The 9,387-nt window shown below is 45.6% G+C and overlaps 1 non-coding gene across 1 annotated transcript; it reads left to right on the top strand.

Moving 5' to 3' along the window:
- Nucleotides 1–2,340: 2,340 nt before the first annotated feature.
- LOC115932517 (U7 small nuclear RNA) lies at nucleotides 2,341–2,402 on the top strand. Its single transcript, XR_004068788.1, has one exon. It is a non-coding gene; the product is annotated as a U7 small nuclear RNA (small nuclear RNA).
- The last annotated feature ends 6,985 nt before the right edge of the window (nucleotides 2,403–9,387 follow it).

Genomic DNA, 9,387 nt, shown 5'->3' with positions numbered 1-9,387 from the left:
ATTGGTTGCATTGAGGCCTCAGCTCTGTCAGCCACTTTGCTGTGCCGTCCTTAGCTATTTCTGCCTATGCTTGCCACCTCGTGGTGTCAAGATGGCTGCTGCTGCTCTAGGCATCAAGTGCCTGTTTAGGATAGGAAGCCATGGACAGTCAGGTGGTGAAAAAACTTCTCCTCACTGCTTTTTATTTTTCCTTTTTATTATAAAGGAAGAAAAATTCTCTTCAGGAGACTCCCAGGAGACTTCCCCTTATTAGCCAGAACTGGGTCACAATCCCATCACAGAGAGTATTACCTGAAGTTAAAAGATTTTTGCCTAATACCCAAACAAAACTGGATTCTGTTAGCTGAAAAGAGGTGGAGGTATATCTTGAGCAGACAGCCCTAGGGTCTGCTACAATGAGATAGGGAGCTTGAGCAGAGGGAAATCATTTTCAAATAGTCATGGAAGAGAAAGGAGAGAAAGAGATCATTGCCCAACGATGGTAAAGTCCAGCTGGGGGGGGTGAGGCCCCACGTAAGGGGCGCAGCGCAGCCCTGGAAAAAGTCAGCAATGCCGATCTCTGTCAGATGCCCCCAAAACCCTGCAATACTGAATGATCAAATTGCAAATAGAGTCTCATCATATATGACCAAAACTCGGGGTCCAGGTGCAGGAAAAAGAAATCACTCCAGTTATTTTAAGCAGAAAGGGATTTAATTCTGGTGATCGTGTTTTAGTCCGTTCAGGCTGCTATAACAAAACATTATAAACAAGTTACCTTATAAACAATAGAAATTGATTTCTCACACTTCCAGAGGCTGGGAAGTCCAAGATCAAGGCTCCAGCAGAATCAGTGTCTGGTGAGGGCCCACTTCCTGGTTCATAGATGGTGTCTTCTCACTTTGTCCTCACATGGCAGAAAGGGCAAGGTAGCCCTCTGGGGTCCCTTTTATAGGGGCACAAATCCCATTCATGAGGGTTTCACCCTCATGACCTAGTTACCTCTCAAAGGCCCTACCTCCTAATACAATCATCTTGGGGGCTAGGATTTCAACATCAGAATTTTGGGGGACAAAAACGTTCAGTGTATTGCAACTGAGTATTTGCAAAATTGGTGTATAGAAGGGAAGATGAGGCTTTGGGATGGCCCCCTAATAATGACTATCAGAGTGACAGCACAGACTACTTGCCTGCTAGGGGAGTGACTCTACCTCTACCTCAATCAGGAAGGTAGGAATTAGAAGGCTCTATGGGGACTGGTGACTTCAAGAGCATGCTGCTTTAGCGGGGACCTAGGGATCAGGAAGACACTCATGCTGTTGCTGCAACTGCCAATTGACACTCATTAGGCTAGTGTTGGACACTGGAAGATTGCTGCAGAAACTCACTGGCCCTACAATCATGCTTGTCAATGGGACATGGCCTCCGCCTTGCCCCACCTTCCAAATCATCTGAAAGAGCATCTAGTTGATAGACTTGAATTCACAGCCAGAACCCTAGCTCCAAGAGGGTCTGGTAAGTGCAGATTTTAGCTCTCCAGGCTCTGCAGTAGAGGAAGGTGTAGAGAAAGAGTGGGGGGATGGATGTCAAGAGAGCAAACCCACCACATCTGCTACAACTCTACTAACTATTCCTGGTCCTGAGGCTGCTCTGAAGAGCTCTTTCATACTTCAGATCACATAAAGCTTTCATGAATGTTTCTTTTCCTTTTTTTCCCTCCCTCCGCCCCCACCTCCACCTTTTTTTGAGACAGGGTCTTGCTTTGTCACCCCGGCGGGGGCGCAGTGGTTCAAACTCAGTTCACTGCAACCTCTGCCTCCCAGGCTTAAGCAATCATCCCACCTTAGCCTCCCAAGTAGTTGGGACCAGGGGCATACACCACCATACCTGGCTAATTTTTTTTGTATTTTTAATAGAGACAGGGTTTCACCATGTTGCCCAGGCTGGTTTCAAATTCCTGGACTCAAGCAATCCACCTGCTCAGCCTCCCAAAATGTTAAGATTACAGGTGTGAGCCACCATGTCCAGCCCCTTTTTATTTTTAACTGTGCTGAAGAAAACCCACATAACATAATATTTACTACCTTAAACATTGTTAAGTGTATAATTTAGTAGTGTTAAGTATATTTACGTTGTCATGAAATAGGATCTCCAAAACTTTTTCATCTTGCAAAACTGAAACTCTATACCCCTTAAACAACAACTCCCCACTTCCCCGACCAACTCCTGACAAACAACATTCTACATTTTGTTTCTGTGAATTGGACTACTCTACATATCTTATATAAGTGGAATCATACAGTCCTGTTTTTTTGGTGACTTGTTTCTCTTTGGTGATTGAGTCTTTAAAAAAAATCAGGCTAGCATTACAGTTCTTTTAGGATTTGCCTAGGAGGTTTTTCGGTTTTTACTGGAAAGCCCCATCTCCCCCTAAATCAGGCTATCAAAATTTGCAATGAACAAATAGGACCCAGCTTATATTACAAATCTTTGCTGTGATGAGCTGAAACAGGAATATTCTACAATGTCAACAACATAGCTACAACGCAGCAGCCCAAAGACACACCCCTTTAAGCAGATTTTATAATAATGTACGTATTTTTTGTAACCAAGAATGAGCATGAAGTTCTCAAAATGAGTGGTCCAGGAAGCCCTTGCTATAGATGGGAGAATGCTACAGTCTCAGTGAATAGCATGTCTAGCATGGGGTCAGCATACACTGTGTGGTAGGTGGAATTCTGAGATGGCCCCCAAGATTCCCACCCCCAGAAGCACTTGCCCTATAGAGTCCCCTCCGCTTGGGTATGGGTGGGACTCATGAATACGATGGCACATCACTTCTGTGATTAGGTTATGCCTTATTGCCAGGTTGACTTTTTTTTTTTTTTTTTGAGACGGAGTCTCTTTCTATCACGCAGGCTGGAGTGCAGTGGCACAATCTTGGCTCACTGCAACCCCCATTTCCTAGGTTCAAGAGATTCTCCTGCCTCAGCCTCCCGAGTAGCTGGGATTACAGGCACATGCCGCCATACCTGGCTAATCTTTTATTAGTAGTAGAGACGGGGTTTTACCATGTTGACCATGCTGGTCTCGAATTCCTGACCTCAGGTGATCCACCCGCTTCGGCCTCCCAAAGTGCTGGGATTACAGGTGTGAGCCACCACACCTGGCCAGCTTGACTTTAGGAAAGGGAGATTATGCCCAGGCTCTGTGATGCACACCTGTACATCCAGCACTTTGGGAATCTGAGGTGGGCAAATCGCTTGAGCCCAAGAGTTACAGACCAGCCTGGGCAATGTGGCAAAAGCCCGTCTCTACAAAAAATACAAAAATTAGCTGGGCCTGGTGGTGTGCACCTGTAGTCCCAGCTACTTGGGGGGCTGAGGTGGGAGGATCGCTTGAGCCTGGGAGGCAGAGGCTGCAGTGAACTCTGATCATGCCACTGAACTCCAGCCTGGGCAACAGTGAGACCCTGTCAAGAAAAAGAAGGAAAGAGAGAGAAAGAGAGAAGGAAGGAAGGAAGGAAGGAAGGAAGGAAGGAAGGAAGGAAGGAAGGAAGAGAGAGAGAAAGAAAGAAGGAAAGGGAGGAAGAAAGAAAGGAAGGGAGAAAGAAAGAAAGATTGGTTACCCTGGGTGGTTCTGACCTAATCAGGCTAATCCTTAAAAGAGGTTGGGCTCCTCCTAAAGTGAGGGATTCAACAGTTGAGAGACATTTGATGTCAAGGAGATTCTGTTAATGGCATTGAAGGTGCTGGACCTACCTGAAAGAGGCCTTGAGAAGCTGAGAGTGACCCCTGACTGACTGCCAGAAAGAAAATGGGCACTACAATCCTACACCTGCAAGAAACTGAATTCTGCCAAAAACTTTTTTTTTTTTTTTTTTTTTGAGATGGAATCTCGCTCCTTCACCCAGGCTGGAGTGCAGTGGTGCAATCAGCTCACTGTAGCCTCTGCCTCCCGGATTCAAGTGATTCTCCTGCCTCAGCCTCCTGAGTAGCTGGGACTACAGGTGCATGCCACCACGCCCAGATAATTTTTGTATTTTTAGTAGAGGTGGGGTTTCACCACGTTGGCCAGGCTGGTCTCAAAGTCCTGACCTCAAGGGATCCACCCACCTTGGCCTCCCAAAGTGCTGGGATTACAAGCATGAGCCACTGCGCCCGGCCTATTTTATCTAATATTGATAATATTAGAACATATTTCTAATATTAGATATTTCTAATATTAGATAATATTAGAACATAATTCTTTTTTAGGAAAATATTTTACTATCAATTAATTTATTTAGTTTTGTTTCAATAGTTTTTTGGGGTACAAGTGGTTTTTGTTTACATGGATAATTTCTTTAGTGGTGATTTCTGAGATTTTGGTGCAACCATCACCCAAGCAGTGTATGTACCCTGTACCCAGTATGTAGTCTTTTATCCCCACCCCCGCCATCCTTCCCCTCAAGTCCCCAAAGTCCATTATATCATTCTACGGCTTTGCATCCTCGTAGCTTAGCTCCCACTTATAAGTGAGAAGATACGATATTTGGTTTTCCATTTTTGTGTTACTTCACTTAGAATGGCCTCCAGCTGCATCCAAGTTGCTGCAAAAGCCATTATTTTGTTCTTTTTTATGGCTGAGTAGTATTCCGTGGTGTATATATACCACATTTTCTTTATCCACTTGTTGGTTGATGGGCATTTAGGCTGGTTCCATATTTTTGCAATTTTGAATTGTGCTGCTATAAACATGTGTGCGTGTGTCTTTTTCACATAATGATTTCTTTTCCTTTGGGTTTAGATACCCAGTACTGGGATTGCTGGATCAAATGGTAGTTCTACTTTTAGTTCTTTAAGAAATCTCCAGCTGCGCTCGGTGGCTCATGCCTGTAATCCCAGCACTTTGGGAGGCTGAAGCAGGCAGATCACGAGGTCAGGAGACTGAGACCATCCTGGCTAACACGGTGAAACTCCGTCTCTACCAAAAATACAAAAAATTAGCCAGGCATGGTGGCGGGTGCCTGTAGTCCCAGCTACTCGGGAGGCTGAGGCAGAATAATGGCCTGAATCTGGGAGGCAGAGCTTGCAGTGAGCCGAGATCATGCCACTGTACTCCAGCCTGGGTGACAAAGCAAGACTCCTTCTCAAAAAAAAAAAAAGAAATCTCCGCACTGTTTTCCACAGTGGTTGTACTAGGTTACATTCCCACCAGCAGTGTAGAAGTGTTCCCTTTCCACCACAACCACATCAACATCTATTATTTTTTTGATTTTTTAAAATTATGGCCATTCTAGCAGGAGTAAGGTGGTATCTCATTATCTCATTGTGGTTTTAATTTGAGTTTCCCTGATAATTAATGATGTTGTGATTTTTTTCATATGTTTCTTGGCTGTTTGTATATCTTCTTTTGAGAGTTGTCTATTTAGAACATAATTCTTAACCCACTAATTCATTCTTTTTTTTTTTTTTTTGAGACAGAGTCTTGCTCTGTTGCCCAGGCTAGACTGCAGTGGCTCACTGCAACCTCTGCCTCACAGGTTCAAACAATTCTCCCACCTTAGCCTCCAGAGTAACTGGGACTACAGGCGTGTGCCACCATGCCAGGCTAATTTTTTGTATTTTTAGTAGTGACAGGGTTTCACCATGTTGGCCAGGCTAGTCTTGAACTCCTGATTTCAAGTGATCCACCTGCCTCGGCTTCCCAAAGTGCTGGGATTACAGGCATGAGCCACCGCACCTGGCCTGAATTACTTTTCATATATAAAAAAACCTAGGTGACCATCACTCAGTTCAAGATATGGAACGTTTCTAACACCCCCTAGAAAGTTCTCTCATACTCCTTTCCAGTCAATACCCATCCCCCTTTTGCCACCCAGAGGTAACCACCATTGTGACTTTTACTACCATGAATTAAATGTTGCCTCTTTTTAAGCTTCATACAAATGGAAGTGGATAGTATTGACTCTCGCATGCCTGGCTTCCTTCTTTCAGTAGAATGTATGTGTGACTTGTCCATGTGGCTGCCTCTATCCACACTTTATTCTGTTATATCCCATCATATGAATATCCATTCTGTTGATGGACATTTGGGTGATTTGAAGCCTGTGCTGTTAACCACTGAGCTATGTATGAAATAAGTATAATATTAACCTCCCGCTGATTGGCTTTGCTTGTACTTCACTTTCCCAAGGCTGGTAGAATTGCTGGAGTGGATTCAGCATCCAGGAGCAGGCAAGGGCGTCTGAGACCTCTCAGGGATCAGGGCGCTGGCCGAGGCTGGTGAGGGCAAGAGACAAAACACCCTAAGGACAGCCCAGCCGTATCCCAATCCTGGCTCACCATTCAGGGCAGCGAACGCCCAAGGTGAATTGTTTTAAAATCTCCGTGGTGACCCAACCCCCTTCCCCTTCCTCCAGCAGTTCCCGGGCAGTCCCTGAACTCCCACTGATGCAGTATTCAGGGTTAGGAGGGGTTGTCTGGCCTCAAAAGCCATTTGTAAAGCTAACAAACAAATCACAAGGCAAATTGAGGCCAGTCAGTTTCCGGGTGAACCCGGCAACAGTTCCACTGCGGGTGTAAGGGTGGTATTGCTGATGCGCGGGCCTGTGGGGTCACCCACACAAAGCCTGGAGAAGTTTTATGGGCCCTTGGTGGACTTGCACGCCTGCTACAGTGAACATGCTCAACAAAGGGCCCCTTTAAAGAAGAGAAGTTTTATGGCCTTCACAGCAAGCTGGGGCTTGTTCTCCAGCTTCAGGGAGGAGGCAAGGGAGAGGGTGATTTACAGCCGCTAGGGAACCTCCCTCCTGTGAACTTCTCCAGGTTAAACCTGCATCTGGTGGTCTCCAGGAGCCCGCAGACTGAGCTACAATGAGCAGCTGGGGGTGACAGCTTACAGCCGCAAAGCTGATTGAATGCCTGGAAAACAGGACTGATGGGCAATCTTAAAAACAACGGGGATTATTGAGCCTGGAGACATAAACATGAATACCTACACTCAAATATATAAAAATATATAAGGGGGTCTTTCCCTGAAGTTGGTGGCCAGCTATTCTCCAGCTCTAGGAAAAAGGGGAAAAAAAAATCATCAAGTGAGGAAGTGGTTTTAAATTCCAGCAGGAGGGATTAAGGATGGAAAACAACAAAAAAAGCAAAGGTCCGACAGTGAGAATTGGACTTTAGACTGGGTTCCCACAGAGGCTGCTGGAATCTTCTCTGCAGAGATGTGCAAACAGACTAGACTCTCCACTGTCTGGATGTCTGGAGGCTGGAAGTGCCCAAAGGTCAAGAAAACACAGGATGACTTCTCAGGTCGCTTTATTACTGCACTGTTGTCTTAGTGTGGCCTGCCCCAGAAGCAGACCCTGAGATGAGGGTGTGGGCACAAGTGGTTCACTTGGGAAAAGATCCCAAGAAGCACAGTGGCTGCCTGGGGAAGTGAAACAGGGCAGGGAGGGATGCCAACAAAGGGTGACCTAAACAGCGAGTTACTTCTTTCTTTTTCTTTCTTTCTTTCTTTTTTTTTTTGAGACAGGATCTCACTCTGTCACACAGGCTGGAGTGCAGTGGCACAATCTCAGCTCACCGCAGCTTGCACCTCCCGGGTTCAAGTGATTCTCCTGCCTCAGCCTCCTGAGTAGCTGGGATTACAGGCACGCCCCACCACGCCCAGCTAATTTTTGTATTTTTACTAAAGACGGGGATTCACCATGTTGGCCAGGCTGGTCTTGAACTCCTCACCTCAAGTGATCCACACGCCTTGGCCTCCCAAAGTGCTGGGATTACAGGCATGGGCCACAGCACCTAATCAATTCTTTCTTTTTCTTCTTACTTCTTTACAAAGGCTTTATTTTTGATCTCATACCTTTTTAAAATTTTAATTGACACATCATAATTGTACATATTTATGGGGTACAGTGCGATGTTTTGATATATGAACATAATGTGTAATGATCAAATCAGGGTAATTAGCATATCTAGCACCTCAAACCTTTATCATTTCTTTGTGTTGGGAATATTCAAAATCCTCTCATCTAGCGATGTGAAAATATGCAACACAGGCTGAGTGCAGTGGCTCATGCCTGTAATCCCAGCACTTTGGGAAGCTGAGGTGGGTGGACCGCTTGAGCTCAGGAGTTTGAGACCAGCCTAGGCAACATGGCAAAATCCCATTCCCTAAAGAAAATACAAAAATTAGTCGGGCGTGGTGGCATGTGCCTGTAGTCCCAGCTACACTGGAGGCTGAGGCAGGAGGATCACTTGAGCCTGGGAACTCAAGGCTGCAGTGAGCCATGATCACGCCACTCCAGCCTGGGTGGCAGAGTGAAATCCTGTCTCAAAAAAAGAAAAAAAGGAAAATATACTATACGTTATTGTTAACTATAGTCACTCTACAGTGCTATAGAACAGTGGTCCCCAACCTTTTTGGCACCAGGGACCGGTTTCATGGAAGACAGTTTTTCCACGGATGGTGGAGGTGGTGGGGGATGGTTTCGGGATGAAACTCCTCCGCCTCAGATCATCAGGCATTAGTTAGATTCTCAGAAGGAGCACGCAACTTAGATCCCTTGCATGCACAGTTCACAGTAGGGTTCGCACTCCTATGAGAATCTAATGCCGCCACTGATCTGACAGGAGGCAGAGCTCAGACGGTAATGCTCACTCGCCCGCCACTGCCACTCACCTCCTGCTGTGTGGCTCAATTCCTAACAGGCTATAGACCAGTACCGATCCGTGGCCTGGGGGTTGGGGACCCCTGCTATACAACGCCAGAACTTATTTCTCCTATTTAGCTGTAATTTTGTATTTATTAACCAGCCTTTCCCTATCCCATCTCCCCTCTACCCTTTCCAGCCTCTGGTCATCACTATTCTATTCTCTGCTTCATGAGATCAACCTTTTTAGCTCCCACATATGAGGGAGATCATGTGGTATTTACTTTTCTGTGCCTGGCTTATTTCACTTAACATAATGTCCTCCAGGCTCATCCGTGTTGCTGCAAATTAAAGGATTTCATTTTTTTTATGGCTGAATAGTGTTCCATTGTGTATATGTAATATATACCACATTCTCTTTATCCATTCATCTTAAACAGTGGGGTTCTTCTGTGGGAAACTGAGGCGCAATTCCACTAGGGACTCTCTGGGAGACAGTGTGGAGGAGAACTGTTCTAGATGAGTATGGGAGCTGAGTACTTATCCATCAGCTTATTGGTTGAGGCTCATTCCTTTTCCAAAGAGTCCTATTGTCAATGACTTGGGTAAAGAACATTGAAAAAAAGAGACTGCCCAGACCTTTCAAGGACTGTTGGTATGAACGTTGACGCCAGGGACACAAAACTCCAACATGGGGCCCTTAGTGGAATGGGAAGCACATGCAGGCCAGGTAATAAATAGAGTCCTGGCCCAGGTTTGACTGGCAG

Source organism: Gorilla gorilla, chromosome X, assembly GCF_029281585.2.
Source record: "Gorilla gorilla gorilla isolate KB3781 chromosome X, NHGRI_mGorGor1-v2.1_pri, whole genome shotgun sequence".
Classification (NCBI taxonomy): Eukaryota; Metazoa; Chordata; class Mammalia; order Primates; family Hominidae; genus Gorilla; species Gorilla gorilla.
Note: the sequence above shows the minus strand (reverse complement) of the source record. Positions and strands in the feature narration are given on the sequence as shown.